We start from the raw sequence: 18,085 nt of genomic DNA, 5'->3' as shown, positions 1-18,085 counted from the left end.
AGGTTCTAAATTCAAGGGCCAAGAGATTCTCAACTAAGGCTTCGCTCTGCATAGTTAACTCAATGCAATCCAGCAGATTAGTAGGAGAAATAAGCCTACTCACTTTCAGAATATCCTCCCTTATTACCGAGTGACAACCCCTTACATGCCGCATCCAATGTATCACCTTGTTAGTCAATGAGTCTGGGCTTTCTACTTTATTCTGTCCCAGTTTCGGGACATTTATCATAAACAGTTTTCTTCTGTTATCAGACTTGATGAATGTACCTGTCCCCTTCACTTCATAATTTGGACTCTTTCTAGTGGATGACATACTGGTATTATGGGTCCTACCCAACTGTGACTGCCCCTGCTTACTTATAGTACCATTGGGCATGGGGCTACTTATAGTTCTAATAATAGTTGCTACAGTGTTTCCAGCAGGGATCGTTGTAGAGGAGGTACTCTGCTTAACCGCTACACTGCATGGGGGGACAGTTTTACTCAATATTTCCACAGCTCGTGTGGTAGATGGCTTTACCTGGGCTGGTGACGACATATTAGTAATGTTTGGTCTATGATTTAGGAAATCTATACTAGCAGGCCTTCCCTGCATCAATAGTTTAACCATAGAAATTAAATCAGTCATCATCGTTTTTAGGGACCCCAGTTCGGTCTGCAACGAGCGGACAGCCAAAATTACCTCATTGGTTTCTGAGGTATGTGTCACTACCTGATTTCCAGCCTGATCTTTATTTACAGACACTAGCCCTACTATACTTTGAGCGCTGCCCACCTCCTGGGAATCAGACAAAATATCAAATCTGTTAGTACAAATAATAATAGGATCAATTAATGTAGGCTGAGTACTATCAATTTCCAATGTATTTATGATAGTGTCGCTAGAATTTAATGCCCCTATTGGGCTTGTGTGACTCATACCCTTGCTCACCTTAGGACCCTTTTTAGGCTTAAGAAACATGTTAGGAATCACAGGGCAGCTAGCTAGGCTCTTTCTAATGGGGGGGTCCATACCTGTCAGGGGACTGTCCCTCATGAGCTTTTTTGGCGCACTCACCAATAGGTCCTCACATTCCTCTATCAATGTATCCATACAATCTAAGACACCGTTACTTGCTGCATTTTTGGGTGTCTTCCTGGCCTTTTTCCCCTTTCGAATTCTACCCCCCTCACCCCCCATTATCTTTCTTTTCCCCATCTCTTAACAGAGAAATAAAAAGGAAAAAATCTACACAAAAAAAAAAACATCAAAATTTAAAAGTCAATCTATGCCAGTTTTTAAGCTACAAAAATAATTATTACCACACTACAAAAAATGCAGGAATTAAATGCCATTTGTCACTTATCAGGACAGTACCTTATTAAACTTGTGATGCTCCGTATTCGCATGTACTAAACATGAAATGAAAGAGGGGGGGCCCTGCCCTGTCTCCTCCTGGCGATGACGGGCAAGGACGGGCCCGCCCTTGGCCCGGGTTAGGCCCGGGCGCCGCCCGCGCGCGTCCCGCGCTGCGGGGCACCAGGAGTGTTTTTATGCTCCCCCGGCGCTGCCTGCTGACATCAAAGGCAAGCGCCTGGGGTGAGCGTAGGCCTGCTGGAAGCTGTAGTCCACGCTGGCCGTTCCCCTCACGGCGGACCCGCTAATAGCGGGAAGATGACTGCTGGACCCCTTGCTGGCCGTTCCCCTCACGGCAATGGACAGGTAAGTATGCTGGCAGGATTCTCAAAGATCGGCGCGTCCCGCGCTGCGGGGCACCAGGAGCGTTTTTATGCTTCCCCGGCGCTGCCTGCTGACATCAAAGGCAAGCGCCTGGGGTGAGCGTAGGGCTGCTGGAAGTTGTAGTCCACGCTGGCCGTTCCCCTCACGGCGGACCCGCTAATAGCAGGAAGATGACTGCTGGACCCCTTGCTGGCCATTCCCCACACGGCAATGGACAGGTAAGTATGCTGGCAGGATTCTCAAAGATCGGCGCCTCACTACAGAGGTCTGTGTCTGTAACCAGATACCCACAGAACTGAAGATTGGTAATGACTTGTGTATGTTTAGTTCTATGAGGTCCCAATCTGTGACAGAAAGCACTGTGAATATGTAAGTCATTATTTAAACTCGCATTACACACAGTTTAAGATAGGCTACTACAAAATGTGCAAAAATGTTTAAGATAAAAAAAGTGCTTCCAAAATATAGATTTTAGTAATACCCAGACTGTACGTAGTGCAATTATTTTTTATACCTATCCACTAATAGCTCAACCTTCGCAGCTCAGCTGGTAACTTCCTTTCAATACCACTCAAAAAGAATAAATCTGTCTTATCAGGAAGTTTCAAGCGCCTCCATCGATTAAAGCCAATATCGACTTCCAAGCACCCTTTACATTTGCAGATTAAGCAGTTCTGTACATTTACATTTCTTTCAGGCAAGCAGGCACTATGGCAAGAAGGTTCATTTAGCTGTCAGGCCCTCCCTCAATTTCAAAGCACAGGAGCCTCCCTGCCTTACACTTCAACTGAAGCATTTCAACTCTCAGAATTAACAGTCCAGGAATGGTTCTCTTTTTCACAAGACATAGGGGAACTGTTTTTCTTAAATTATAAAAGTATGGACTAACGTGCCACTCAGATCCCGCCCACTTCGACCACTGCACTGAGGTCACAAAACCGTTGGGGCAGATTTACAAGAACTGACTCATCTCTGCATATTAGCAGAGATGCGTCAGTTCAATTGCGTCACATAAAAAAACCCTTGCGCCATCATGGATGCATTGCATTTACAATGCGGCACACCGTGGAACAAGGATTGACAGATGCGTGACGCATCTGTTGGCGTAAAGGCAGCGCATTGCTGGAGTCGTGTCGCAAGCACGACGCAACTCCAGCAATGCTAAGGAATGCCTATTCCTAATGTGCTGCGTCACTCCTTACGCCTGCTTCAAGGAGGAGTAAGGTTTTGACACAGTGGCGTCGTAGAAGTGACGCAGTGAAAACTTGTAGTAGGAACGCCCACCCTGCATACATTATACCTGACTCAGGTATAATGTAGCGCAGGGCTTTACAACGTGATGCATCTCCCTAGATGCGTCACGCTGTAAATGTGTCACAACGTGGCGCATTGTTTACGATGCCGATGCGTCACAAAATTGACGCTACGGCGGCGTAAAAGTGTTGCAAGGGGCTTGTAAATTTCCCCCGTTGTCAATGGGGGTGGGAACACTTTCAAACCTTTGCCCTCAGAGTTATGCACATTTGGAAATCTTTGCACCTTGTACCGATTGTGAAAAACCCAAATCCACTTGTATAAGAAGTTTGACTGTAAAAAATGTTTTGCAAGACTTTCCCCCAAAAACCTTTGATGGGATCATTATTCTGCTAAACATTGTTTATCATCTGAACACCTATTTAAGCAGCATATATATTTTTTTAAACCACAAACTTTCGAAAATCCACAGATTGTGTTTTTTGTAAGAAAACCACGACGTTTTGGAGGAAAACAAACTTTGACAATGCAATATTGTTTGTCTGCCCTCTTACTCTTTCTTTAGAACAGGAATGCACTGGAAATAACCAGCCTGAAAATATACACGAGCCTGCAAGTCCCAGCATGCAGTGTGCTTTAGGTTAAAAAAATCAGGGCTGGAAAAAACTGCTCCTGAACACAACACATGGGGTCACTTTGGAACTTGTTGTGCTTTTCATTTCGGTTCGAAGACTCGTCAAATAAAATACAACACATGTCTAGTCAGAAGCTGAGCAACCGTTTTTTAATCATAGACATTGTTAATGTAAATAGAAGAGTCTAAATGCCAGCTATTCATGCGTTTTGTGTATTAATTGCTTTTAAATAAGCAAAACTGAGAAAGAGAAGGAAGCTACCACCCGTGTCCCACCCATAACCCTCCCTGTCAGCCCCGCCTCGACCTCAGGGTATCTGGAGCAACAGTGCAGCCATCTGTCATTTTACCAGTAAACTTTGGTTGCTACCAATTTCCTTTAAGGGTTCACTGGTATCCAGGCAACCGTACGGTACTCCAGGAAACGGCCCCATTTGAAATCTGAAAGAACTGGTTGAACACACCTGCGAGGTGCACAATGAAAAGCAGGGCACGGGAGGACGGCTTTGCTGCAAGACACACATCTTAGAGGTACATTTCCTCCTGCTCTGCATCATTGGATCTGCCGCAGCCAAAACTGGGCGCTTTTGTTATATTTTTGGGAAGAAAGTCAAAACGCCTGCTGGTCTTTTTTCAGCTATAAACAAGAGCGGCATTGCTGCTGCCTGCATGTCAAAGTTGGAATCCTCGCTTTGATTCCCTTAACAAACGTTTTTTTTTTGTATTTCCGTGTTTTTGGAAACTAGAACGTGGATCCTTCTCTATGAATCATTTGGATATTGAATGTGCATGCGCAGTGCACCTCCGACCCCCGCTTACTCTTCGAAGCCAGTCACCCTGTGTTGTTGCGTTTCAGGTGTGATGAGCTCACTCAATACGTCTAGCTCTATCTACGGTTAACAACTCTGAACGCAGTGCTCGGATGTGAAACAGGAAATGGGGTTTGTCCTCGTAATCTTAGTGGGTGCAGGTTTGTGTGTCTCACCAGTTATTTCTTTTATGTTTTTGTTTTAACTTTTATTCTACACGTACCTTAATTGCACGAGTCAAGAGCCTAACATGTAACCAGCTGCTCCGCCCTGTTCCGTCCCTTTAAACACAGGCGCTCTTTTGTAGCGGTTGCTTTCGCTAATTCCACAGAGACCACCGAAACTGCGCAAACCGCCCGTTTTCTCATCAATTTAAAGACGAGTGGGCGTGACTTTTGCTTTTATTTGTTCTGTGAATGTAATTTACGAGTGGTACCTCATTACGGTTAAATCACAACAAACTACCAGCAACTAGGGAAAAAAAGAGCAGAGAGTAGGCTTGAAGGCTGAAAAAGTGCTTGCACAATAAATCACCAACCACCACTTACTTGTTAGCAAAAAAGGCCACTTTATTAAGACAGGTGCCAAATCATAATTTTCTGCAATGAAATAACTTTCCAAAGTTTGTCTTCAAATCTCCCCAAAACCTACCCCCAATGTAAAACCCCACCCCTAAACAGAATACTGACCCCTGTGTGCATTTTCCCCTACTTCTCATTTCCTGTTCACGTGACTGCTCCCCCCTCCCCCGTTGGAGGATAGGCTAACCCGCTCAAGGCTGCCCACCCCCCCAGCAAAACCCCGCCTACCCAGGACACTATCAGGCCTGAAAAACAAAACAAAAGAAAAACCTGTCTTATCGTGGCAAAAGGAAAAAGAACATCAGCTTATCGCCAACACCAAGAAAAAAGGGGGAAGAAAACAATGGCTATGAAAAGAGGGTGGGTGGGTGGGACAAAAAGTGCAAACCAGCCCCTCCTCCCCGCTCCCGAGGGCCCAGTGATTTTCCCGCCCTTGCCTCCCGCTACTTATCACCTTCCCCGCGCGCCCACCTAATTAAAACCCCTAACCTACACCAGGGTGGCCGCTCCATTGTGCGAAGCCACCCAGGGGGAGACCTGGCTCGCGCCCTGCACCCCCTGGGTCACCCCTCGCACAATAAATCACCAACCACCACTTGTTAGCAAAAAAGGCCACTTTATTAAGACAGGTGCCAAATCATAATTTTCTGCAATGAAATAACTTTCCAAAGTTTGTCTTCAAATCTCCCCAAAACCTACCCCCAATGTAAAACCCCACCCCTAAACAGAATACTGACCCCTGTGTGCATTTTCCCCTACTTCTCATTTCCTGTTCACGTGACTGCTCCCCCCCTCCCCCGTTGGAGGATAGGCTAACTCGCTCAAGGCTGCCCACCCCCCCAGCAAAACCCCGCCACCCAGGAAAACCAACAGAGTTTTCCTGCCCCACCCAGAAACTTGGTGGTAATGCAACAAACCCCTTTTCAAGAGCACCATATCTGTTCCTTCCAAATTTGCGCAATCAAATCCCGTAACTCCAGCAGGTAATATGCTTGCCCCATTGTAGATAAATGTACCCCACCTTCACGAAACAGATACCCTTCGGTGCATTTTATGTTGGGATGAGCGAGGACCCGCACCCCATGACCCTCACAAAAATGTCTCATAGTACGGTTAACCTTCCGTCTCGCTTTTTCCATAGCTGCATGATGACGTGCTCCTCTCCAGTGCAACCTCGTAATGAACTCTGTCCAGATCAACTGGGTGCTCTCCCAGGTAGCCTGGAGGACCTCCAGATCATGTTTCATCAACTTTATTAGCGACAGCCCTGACAAATCAACCAGGTCATTTTCACCCAAATGAATAATTAGCAAATGCGGCGGTCCCTTTCCAGAGCACATCGTGGCCAGCACCGGAAACAAACCCTCCCAACGCATTCCCCCTTTGCCTTTCCATACCACCTCGTGGCTGGCACTGCGCAGTCCAAGGGAACGCCCACACATCTGTTGTTCGGCATAGACTGCATGCAGCCCATTTAACGAAGGAGTGTCCTACTATCCATGTTGATTTTTTCGAACTTACGGGCCCCGGCGCCGTACCTAGATAGAAAAACAATGATTAACCAAAGAAAACGAGGAGCTATGCAGAGACTTTCCGAACATATTTCTCACAACATTTGGACTTCCATCTCCCAATACGGCGTATGTCTGCCCAGGACCACCCCAACCTGGCCGCCTCTGTGGCTGCCCCGATCCGAAAAGAGTGTGTTCCAAAACATAAAGGGTTTTCCCCCAAAATAAGAAGTACCTTTCTCATCACCGCCAGCAACTGGGCTACGGAAATAGGTTGCCCCGAGGCGTGGCAAAATACAAGTCCCAGAGCAAAACCACTAGAAGCCTTGAAACTTTCCCATTCCCCTACAGGACAGCAGAAACCATCCTCACTTCTGTTTAAGAAAACCCATTTACCCCTGCCCAGCTGATCCGTCTTTGAAATTCTCAACCAAAGGCTCAACCTGTGCCCCTCGAGAAATACCTCATCACTGCGGATACCTGGCCTATGTCGCAGCCCAAGCAGTTCCGAAGCTCTGAAAGCCCCAAAAAACAACCATAGGAAACATAATCTAAACAGCCTGCACTCAGACTCATCATAACATACCAAAGGTAGCTGCCGCAGCATTCTTCGCAGCAAATCATAAGTCACCGCCCTGCGTAACTGTTGCGGCCCTGCCTGCACCCTGCTTAAACCCTTGAGGACCCTCTTCACCAAAACCCCCTGTACCAGATCCCTCCCCCACCACAACTGCCCGTAAAAGGAAATCCCCGCCAACTTGCCAGAAATAGTAGTATGTGTGAGACCTTTGTCAATCAAGTGTAACACAAAACCTAGTACCAGATGAGCATCGGTCAAACTCCCCCTATTCTCGGCACACAGTTTACCATAGCTCAAGAACTCTCTCCACGCTTGCTGATAGCTCCGTCTTGTAGAAGCCGCTATGGAGTTCTCCACGAAAGCGACAAGTCTCAATCCCCCCACTCCCAGACACACTGCGGGATTGGAGTCTTGGTGTGTTCCGCCCCAGGGGCCAGCCTGCGAAATCTCACCCACTGTAAACGAGACAGAGAGTCAGCTATACTGTTATGCACTCCCGGAATATGACGCGCCTTAAACACAACATTGAGCTGTAAACATTTTAGCATAAAAGCGCGCAGTAAGCGTAAGACTCTCAAATCCCTGGCTTTCTGTTTGTTAATCAACTGTACCACCGTTAAATTGTCAACGTGGAAAAGCACTGAACGATTCTGAAACTCATCGCCCCAAACATACAGGGCAACCAAAAGTGGAAAAAACTCTAGAAAAGCGATACTGCGACCTTGCAACATCCAATGACGTGGCCAACTCTCCGCGCACCAACGGCCTTCCCAAAAGACGCCAAAGCCGTGCGCACCAGATGCATCCGAGTAGATCTGCACTTGCCAAATCATGTCTTCGTCCGCAAAAAACAAAGTCACCCCATTAAAATCTGCTAGAAAAGTCAACCATATAGCCAAATCAGCCCGTGTAGCCGCTGAAATACGCACTCTGTGGTGAGGAAGAAAAGCCCGACATGGCCATTCCCAATCTCCTGCAAAACGTTCTCCCAGCACGGACCACCCTGCATGCAAAGTTAAGATAGCCCAAAAGCTTCTGCACCTTCCTGAGCTCCAACTTGCGCTCTTCAATCACAGAGGACAAAAACGCAGTGATTTCCTGAACTTTCACAGCTGGCAACCTCGCTACCATAGCAACGGTGTCTATTTCAATACCCAAAAACACCATCGTCGTACTCGGACCCTCTGTCTTATCCGGGGCCAATGGTACACCCAGCTCTTGCGCCAATTTCTGAAAAGACAGCAACGCCTCCTGGCACTGACCTGTGCCCTGAACGCCAATGAAAAGAAAATCATCCAAATAATGACAAATGAGGGCATGACCAGTAACCTGAGTGAAACGCCACTGCAAAAACGTGCTGAACAGTTCAAAGAGGGCACAAGAGATAGAGCAGCCCATAGGAAGCATCCGATCTACATAAAAAGCCCCCTGCATCTGCATTCCCAAAAGTTCAAAGTCAGAAGGATGAATGGGTAACAGCCTAAAAGCAGATTGGATATCACTCTTGGCCAATTGAGCCTCCCTCCCTGCCGATCTAACCAAACGCAGGGCATCATCCACGGAAGCGTAGGACACACATGCATCGTCGGGCGATATGAAATCATTAATGGAGGAGCCCTCAGGCCATGACAGGTGGTGTATCATACGAAACTCCCCTGCTTTCTTTTTGGGGACCACCCCCAGTGGAGAGACAATCAAATTGGGCATAGGACAGCTGAAAAAAGGACCAGCAACTCTTCCTGCCTCCACTTCATCCTGCAACTTCAGCTGAACCACCTGTGGCAACTCCTTAGCGGACTTCAAATTATCGGACCACCTACCCAGTCTCGGCCCCTGGTAACCTATTTTGAAGCCGTCCTTGAAACCCCAAAAAAGTCTGCTGGCGGCCTCAACATCTGGATACTCCTGCAACCATTGCCCCAAAATCTCCAACTTAACCGGAGTAGGACCCCTTTCCTGCAAACTGGAAAGCATTGCCTCTTCTCCTCTGCCCCCTGCCCATGTCACCGAACCGCTGGCCAGCGAAGCATTGTGTGAGGGGATGTCTTCCACCACACTGGGAACACTCATGCTTATATCTGCAAAACTGCCTATTGCAGAAACCCCTGTTGAAATTCCAACAGGCTCCAAAAATAGGGGACTGACCTCTGCCCCCAAACCCCGCCCCAGGCTGGGCGGGACGAGCGGGAAAGGGCCGATAAGATATAGGTAAACCACTAGCCGTGTGCGTAGTAGCAGGCGGCTGAGAAGACGCCATCCATTGTAGCCACAGCTCGGAATCCACATCGCCCCAAGGTCTGTCCTGAGACACACTTAGACGAGCTCTAAACTCCTCATCATAGGACAGCCATGCGAAACCCCCAAAGTAACTCTGAGCCTTCAGAATAATATCCATGTATTTGAAAATCGCTACCGCCCTATCTGGATATTTTTCACAATATACGCTGGCATATATCAGGAACGCAGAAGACCAGTTCTCAATAGTCTTAGGTACCCTAGGACGCCTCGCCAGCTCCCACTCTTCCTCCTTGGAGCCCTCCTTTGCCTGAATATCACGGTGCAACAATTTGAAAACATCCACAAACTCATGATGCCAAATCGTGCTTTTTGTCTTTTCTGATAGATGCGAGCCCAACGGCATAGCAATCCCCATGTAAGGCAACTTTTTGTGTATATTTTTGTCTTCCTCCACTGCCTCCGGGGCACCCTTACCCTGATCCGCAAGAGGCTGTGACCCAGGGACGGGGGCAACCCCCCCCCCCTCCCCTCACCCCCTGAAGAACCCCGCTGCTCAGAAGATGCCTTGTCCCCCAAAGTATCCCCCCCCCAATGCCAATAGACCTTGTTGCTTTTGGCGGTTGACCCCCTGGCTGCCAAACCGACCACCACCCCGTCGTACCTGTAGACAATGGAGCTGATCGAGGATTGCTGCCTGGCCGGTCCACTTGCTTGCGACTGGTAGCTGCCAGAGTCTGTTCCTTTGCATTGTCCGCACTAGACGTCTGCAAAAAACTAAGCACATGTGGTTGCCCCAAACAACCCCTCTGACCCCTCACAGCTTTCCCCACTCTTTTCCCCACGTCACCATCCCCGTCTCTCAATTCGCCATCCTCCAATTCCTCACTGTCCACCTCCATACTCCCCAAAGCACCCAAAACACCAGAAGGTGCCCCACTGTCCCCCATCTTGTCCAAAAAAAACCCACTTCCAGAACCCAAATGCCACTGTGCATCCGTGCTAGCGGAGGGGTGACCTAACTGAGAAAGGAAATCCGCTCCAGATCGCCCTCCCGCAGTAGGCCCCCCAGACAGAGCCGCAGTGTGCTCCATCCGTCTGGAGCGCTGGCCGGCCGCAAACCGCGTGGCTAAAACCGGCATATCTTCCTGGAAGCCGCTCAAACCCTGTTGTTCCTTCTCGCCCACTGCAAACCCTCCATCTCCCAAAAACCCACTCCTGCCAACTCCCGGAGCACCCCCACTGCCCACCCAGACCCACTGTCCCTCCCGGGAATCCTGTACCCTGGGTGTGGAAACCCCCGACAAAGGGAGAACGCGTGGCTTGTGCCCTGACACACCGACAGCACCCCGCTCCGCAACCTGGCTGCTGAATTCACCCTGCGAAACCAAGGGGCATGCGCCTAATACTGCAGGCGATCTGTCAGGCAACTGCGGGTAATCCACCCCTCCCTGTGCAATCCTCGGCCGCAGTGCGCCTCCTCCTACTTGACCTGCCCCCGTCCCAACCACACCCGGGGCCCCCACCACACCCCGCAGCGACACTACCCCCGTTGTCCCCCCAGAGGGGCACTCAGAAGTCATATCCTTATTAAAGAGCACAGGCAATGCTGGTGCTGGGCTCAACAGAAAAGTCTGCCCATTAACCTGTACCAACTGAGGGTTGCTCTGCCACCCCAACCCCTCAGGCCCTGAAAGTGGGGGGGTAGCTTGCTCCTGAACCGGCCCGGGGGACTCCAGCCCATCACAACTCCGTGCCCTCCGTCCTCTTGTAGTACGCATAGACTGTACGCCAGCCCTGCCCCCAGCGCTCCTCCCACGAAGCCCGGCCGATGCAAGGGACCGCTCCCGCCTTCCCCTCACTGTAGCGCGCCTCCCGGCCACAGCAAAGCGGGCGGGCGCACGTACCTGCATCACTGTGGACCCCTCATCGGAAGGGCCGGCCTGCGCCTCCTCACCCTCAAAACGGGCCGGTTCCAGTCCCACCGCCGGACCCAGCGGGACCTCCTCAACTGCTGCGGGCCCCGGGGATAAGCAGGCCGCCACCGCCTTTGCGACCCCACTGCTGGCCTTCCGCGGTGCACGAGTGAGGCCCACCCATGCCTGTCCAGCAACTCCAGGCTTTAGAAGGTCGCTTCTGCCTGCTTCGCATAGCACCCGGACCGCCTCCCGCACCGCCTCCTGTGACGACATACTTCCGACGCAGACCTACGGTATGCCAAAACGGACAAAAAGTGCAAACCAGCCCCTCCTTCCCGCTCCCGAGGGCCCAGTGATTTTCCTGCCCTTGCCTCCCGCTACTTATCACCTTCCCCGCGCCGCGCGCCCACCTAATTAAAACCCCTAAGCTACACCTGGGTGGCCGCTCCATTGTGCGAAGCCACCCAGGGGGAGACCTGGCTCGCGCCCTGCACCCCCTGGGTCCCCCCATGTTCCTGTAATTGTGTGACAAAGACCGGGTATAAGAAGAGGGTAAGGTGAAAAGTCTGGAATGTTCTGATTACCCACCAGTGGTTTTCATTCCAACTACGTTCTATGGGGCATATTATCAAGCCAGGTGATACAATTATCGCCGCTTTAGCGACAGAAAACTTCAGCTAAAACGGCGATAATGGGCTTGATAATCTGCTCTATGGAATTCCAATTGAAGCCCATATTAGACGTCCTTCACATTTAACATGGGCTTCAATTGGAATTCCATAGAGCATATTATCAAGCCCATTATCGCCGTTTTAGCGGCACTTTTCTGCCACTAAAGCGGCGATAATTTTATCGCCTGGCTTGATAATATGCCCCTATTTTCCCTGTCACAGTCCTTACTGAATGAGCAGAACTCTCCTCACCCCTTCAACACTTTGGGCTTCCAGCATACCAGAACCAATCTTTTGCCCCATCTACCTGCTTCCGTTGGCGATACAATATCTCACCCTGTCACTTAACTTTCCAAGACTCCAAAGCGCTAGAGCAACCAGGGAAGAAGGTCAGATCCAAGGAATGTGGGGGCATATCATCAATGGCAATATCGCCGCTTTAGTGGCACTTTTTGCTGCTAAAGCGGCAATATTTTCATCGCCCTATCAGCAAGCTGTCGCTTACAGCTGTTAGCGACAGTTTACTGGCAATAGCGCCCCTTGTCAGCACGCCTCCCATCGCATCGCTAATGCGATGCAAAGGAGGCGTGCCTGACAAGACTCTCTTGGGGAAAATATCGCTAACCCAGCTTCGTCATATTGACAAGAAGGGTTAGCGATATTTAAAATCACATTAAGTTTGCCTTAACACAGGAATTTAACGTCTGTTAAATTCCTGACTAAGGCATACCTAACATGGGGGTTGGATTGTGTGGCTAAGACCACAGGCCCTATCATCTAGGATACTGCCGTTTTCCACCATGGAAAACGGCGATATCTCTGGAATTTTAATTGCCTCGGCGATGCGCCTTGTTGATAACGCGCTACCCGGGCAATAAATTCCAGAGATAGCCGGTGATAAATATGTAAGCGCTAAGCGTGCTTTGCGATATTTATCGCCGGATCTTGATAATATGCCCCTTGGTGAGGAAAAAGTGGGACTAGGACTAATGATGATAGGTTGTAAGTAATGAAAGCACTCCTCTCGCATCCCTCTTTCTTGTGTTTCCCAAAGAGGAATTCCAACAAGACCAGGGGTTCAGTTACTGCAATTGTTGTGAATTTTAAAGCGGCATCTAGTGAAAAGGAAAAAAAACAGTTTTGTGTTATCCGATTGCATTGCTAACAGTCACCAATAATAGTCATTCCAAGGTGCGTATTTCTTCCATGGTGTGTGCTTTTGTTTTGAAACATTTTGTAGCATCACTCACATTTAATATGAACCATGTTGGATAGCTTAATTCTACTGCGGTTTGTAGGACCCTCTTCCAAGCCAAGAAGGTCCGGCATCCTCCATCATCAATCTGTAATACCATGGATATGTCTGGGATTTCCCATCACCCATCTTCACAGGAAGTGACGTCACTCGATCTCCCATCATCCACCTACAAAGGAAGTGACATCACTGAATTTCCCATTATCCATCTGGATAGGAAGTGACCTTACTGGTTTTCCCGCGAAAATTGTCCTCAGAAGAAGGAGCCAAGCAAGCGGACTTAATTTCCCATCACCCATCAGCACAGGATATGACATCACGGCTTCCATCAATCCTCCCAGAACCTGCTCAATGGCAGCTACAACATGGATGCACAGTGGACGAGCACAGAGGGTGCGCCGTTAGAGTGCTGAAGGTGAGCCAGTCACCATCTGTCCGTGCCTGGACTGTGTCCTGCACCAGAAACCCTGGTTCGATCACCACCCAGTGATACTCTGCAACAATCTTAGGATGCTTAACCCCAGATGCCATTCCCCCAACTGCTGTCGTACCGAGCCTCATATGATGCAGGGCTCTCCAGCAGCCAGCCCTTCACCCCCAATGCAAATACTAAAAGCACCCTCAACATTCCCACCCAATACCCAAGCACCAAGAGCGCCTACACCTTGACCCTTCAACGCACGCCACAGCATACCCACATGTCAACACTCGCTCACATGCATGTTTCTCAAAACACGATCACTCAGCAAACACACAACTAAAATATGGGACCTGCTGAATAATGACACACCTGACAACATCTTCATCACGGAGACCTGGTGCAACATCTCATTGTCACCCAACATCGCTATGGCAATGCCAGCGGGCTACAAGATCGCTCGAAAGGACTGCCTTCACAAGCCAGGAGGAGGACTCGCTATCAGTTACAAACACTCCATCTAAAGCACCACATTCGCAGAGAATCCCACCCCAATAATGTAACACCTGCACTTCAAGCTGCAAATTTCAGAAACCCTAGCCCCATAGACCACCTCGATTAGGACATCAACAACTTGATCAAGAACTGCAGGGACTCCCTCCCATCGATCAAACCCAACAACCATAGTAGATCAAACCAGCAGGCCAGCTGGTACACAGAAAACCCGGTAAACACCAAACAATACTGTAAACAGCTATAAATGAAATGAGGGGCCAGCCACGATACAAGTGACAGAACTAACTGCAAGGCTGCACTCAGACGCTATCACCGGCAAATAAGAGTCACCAAGGAAAAAGCAGTAGTGGACCGCATCAAAGGAAGCTCCAACAGCTGCAAGGAGATCTTCTCAATTGTTAAGGATTTAACCTCGCCCTTAGCCACAGTCAAAAACATTTCCACCTCCCAACAACTGTGACAAGCTATCCAACTTCTCCCACAGCAGAAATTGCAAACCTCTACAGCAACTTCGTATACCAACCCAACTCCAGAGATCTCGTTGCTAACCTACCCGGCAACCTGACTGAATGGACAACCCTCACCAGAAATGACACAGTGGGAATCATGCACACCAACCAATCAAGGGCCCCAACTGACCCATGTCCCACTACATCTACAACCTGGGAACATCATCAATCAGCACTACCCACATCAACATCTCCATTATGTCCGGCACTTTCTGGATGAATGGAAACTTGCAGAAATCAACGCCCTCCTCAAGAAGCCCACAGCTGACCCAAATCAACTGAGTAATGTCCGAACCATCTCCTTGCTCCCCTATCAAGCCAAAGTAATTGAAAAGGCCATCAAAGAGCAACTCACAACCCACCTTGCACTTCACCATCTTCTAGACACACTCAATCAGGATTCAGAAAGAACACCACCACCAAAACAACACTAATTGCAGTCACTGATGACATTCAAATCATACTGGACCAAGGAGAAACAGCGACCCTCATCCTACTTGACCTCTACGAGGCCGTCAACACTGTCTCCCATAACACCCTCATCAGAAGACGCCATGAGCATACAAGGACCTGCTCTCAAATGGATCTGTTCTTTCCTCACTGCAAGTTCCCAAAGGGTCAGGCTGTCACCCCTAATATCAGAGGTCAATAGATTATTATGAAAAATCCCACAGGGATCGTTCCTCAGCCCCACCCTTTTTGACATATACATTACACCACTCGCCAACATCATCCAATCACAAAACATCACCGTCTTCTCCTACGCCAATGAGACCCAACTCATTCTCGCCCTGATGGACAGGACAACCACAACCAGGACCAGTTTCACCAACTGCATGACTATGGTAGCAGAGTGGATGCAAACCAACTGCCTGCAGCTCAAATCCAACAAGACAGAAGTACTGGTCTTTGGCAACAAGACCTCCCCATGGGACTTTACCTGGTGGCAATTGGAGCTAGGACCAAGACCCACAGACCACGCAAAAAATCTAGGGATCATCCTGTACAACAAGCTCAAGAAGACGGCTCAAGTCAATGCAGTGTGCACCTCCTGTTTCCACATCCTATGCATGCTATGAAAGATTTTCAAATGATTGCCTCAGAACACCAGAAGGACCATCACGCAAGTAATCATCACATGCAGGCTGGACTACGGCAACAATTTCTACCCCGGAATCTCGAAACAACTCCTACACAGACCATAGACCCTCCAGAACACCTCTGCAAGACTTGTACTCGACTCTCCATGCCTCACCCACATCACACCACACCTCAAGAAGCTTCACTGACTCCCCAATCACAAATGCAGCACATTCAAACTGCTCATGCACACATAAAAAGCCCTATACAACACAGGACTGGAATTCCTGAACAGCCGCATACACTTTTTCCAACCCACCAGACACCTACACTCTGCCTCCCTTTCACTCCCAAACACTCCCGCATCTGGAGGTCGTTCATTCTCTTACATCGTACCCAAGACATGCAACGACCTCTCTCAACACATCAGAGCCTTCTCCTCACTTTTCGAGTAAGCACCTTGGGGACCTCAAACCTACACACCTGCCAAAGCGCCTGTATACCCTCTCGGGTGATTATTATATTATACAAATCAACATAACATATAACATAGAGTTGCCGGAGTTGCCAAAGTCATCATCTTGTATATTTCACCCAAGGGAACATGCTATGTTTCAACACTGAAATCGGAACATACATGCAGCCCTGCTGAAACCTTTGATACTACGTAAGCCAATGACACAACAGAATAAATCCATCTTCCCAATATCACAGCACATGGTCTTCTCCATAGGCAAAAAGCTTCAGAGTTGAGAAACATTATTAAACCTCTGAATGTGTTTCATACTAGGCATCCAAGCACTTGTGATTCTGATCCAATTTGAGTTTTCTGCACCTAATGTTGGAATTGCAGTATCCTGAAGGAAAGATCCATGTGTCTTGCTGGTATTGCTTCTGCAGAATCTGGATCTCATTAGAATCCTCTAAACATTTGGTAGCTGCCAATTGAGACCGCAACATGGAATATGCCAGTCACAAGGAGAACACAACCTGCCACAACGTAATGTCAGTAATTTCACCAGGCATTGGACAAAGTCCCCTTTGAGAGCACCACCCTTACTTCTTTAATTGTTTAGTATACACTGGCCTGTGTGAGAGAGACACTTAATGATGTAGAAAACGATTCAATGGGCACTGAAAGATATTTAGGGGCACATGCATCAAACTTAGAAATAACGAAAATTAAAGATTCGCTATTTCCAATGCATGACCGTTTTAGCGATTAATTATAGAATCGCTAAAAGTCGCAATCGCAAATATCGATAACGCATCTGCTATGCGCAAATAGTGAAATACCAAATTGCGAGCTCACTAATAGCGATTTCGCAAATTGCAAAATCGCAAATAGTGCGTCGCTTTTGATGCATGCTGATGACATCACAACCAGGAAGTCATCCAGACCATGCATCATTCAGTGCTCAGAGAGTGTGAGTGGAGGAGGCCGAGTGCAGGAGCAGAGCAGGACAACCAACTTCTTTGCTTGCTGACCTGTGTATTGTTAAAAAATGAATCCATCAGCATCAGGGGAGAGTGCATCAACCAGGAAACACAAGCTGAAGTTCAGTGAGACAGAAATTGAAAATCTCATAGAGGAGATTGTTAGGAGCCACGACAAGCTATTTTGAAAACTGTCTCTCAAGGTACCAGAGGCAGAGAAAAGGAAAATCTGGCTCAGGATCCAGAATAAAGTGAATGCAGTGGGGGTCACCCACCGCACAATAGATGACCTGAAAAAACGGTGGTACGACCTGCTCAGCCATGCCAAGGAGAGGATTGCTGACAGGCTGAAGGAGGCCAAGAAGACTGGAGGGGGACCAGCAATACTGCCTGGGAATACAGCCCTGGATGACCTGGTTGAGTCCACACTCCATCCTGAAGCTGTGGTGGGAGTGACCCAGTTGGATACATCCGGAGCGACCAGTACATCACAAGGTAAGATGCATGCAAGTGTCCATTTCAAGAGACATATCAAAATGTACACAGCACCTCAGTTCAGCTCAAGTGTACAGAAACCAACTCCAGTCCACATTTTCCTCCCACACCCAAATGCAATATGGGAGTTACAGGCAGGTTAGTAGGCAAACACACTATAAGAAGGTAAAACACATGAACACTGTGTGACAGTCACTAATTTAATGAGACCCAAAGTATGCTTAATGTGACATGACATTACCCTTAAAACATTTTAACATTGCACTGTTTAACATCACAGATGCAGCAGAAGGAGAGTCTGAGGACAGTGACTGCGGAGCGGCTGTGTACACGTTGATACACCTGTGGTCCCACAAATCACAGACCGTGCCCCCACTATACGCAGGGCCCCAGTTTCACCACTGCAGACCATGGAAACTGAGGATAAGCCTGAACCAGCTACAGAGACAAGCCAGCCTCGA

General features: G+C 48.6%; 1 pseudogene; it reads right to left on the bottom strand.

Moving 5' to 3' along the window:
• The window catches only part of LOC146855644 (uncharacterized), a 56,397-nt pseudogene extending 46,123 nt beyond the window's left edge, over positions 1 to 10,274 (bottom strand).
• Between the last annotated feature and the right edge of the window lie 7,811 nt (positions 10,275 to 18,085).

Source organism: Triturus cristatus, chromosome 4_1 (genome assembly GCF_964204655.1).
Source record: "Triturus cristatus chromosome 4_1, aTriCri1.1, whole genome shotgun sequence".
In the NCBI taxonomy this organism is placed as follows: Eukaryota; Metazoa; Chordata; class Amphibia; order Caudata; family Salamandridae; genus Triturus; species Triturus cristatus.
Note: the sequence above shows the minus strand (reverse complement) of the source record. Positions and strands in the feature narration are given on the sequence as shown.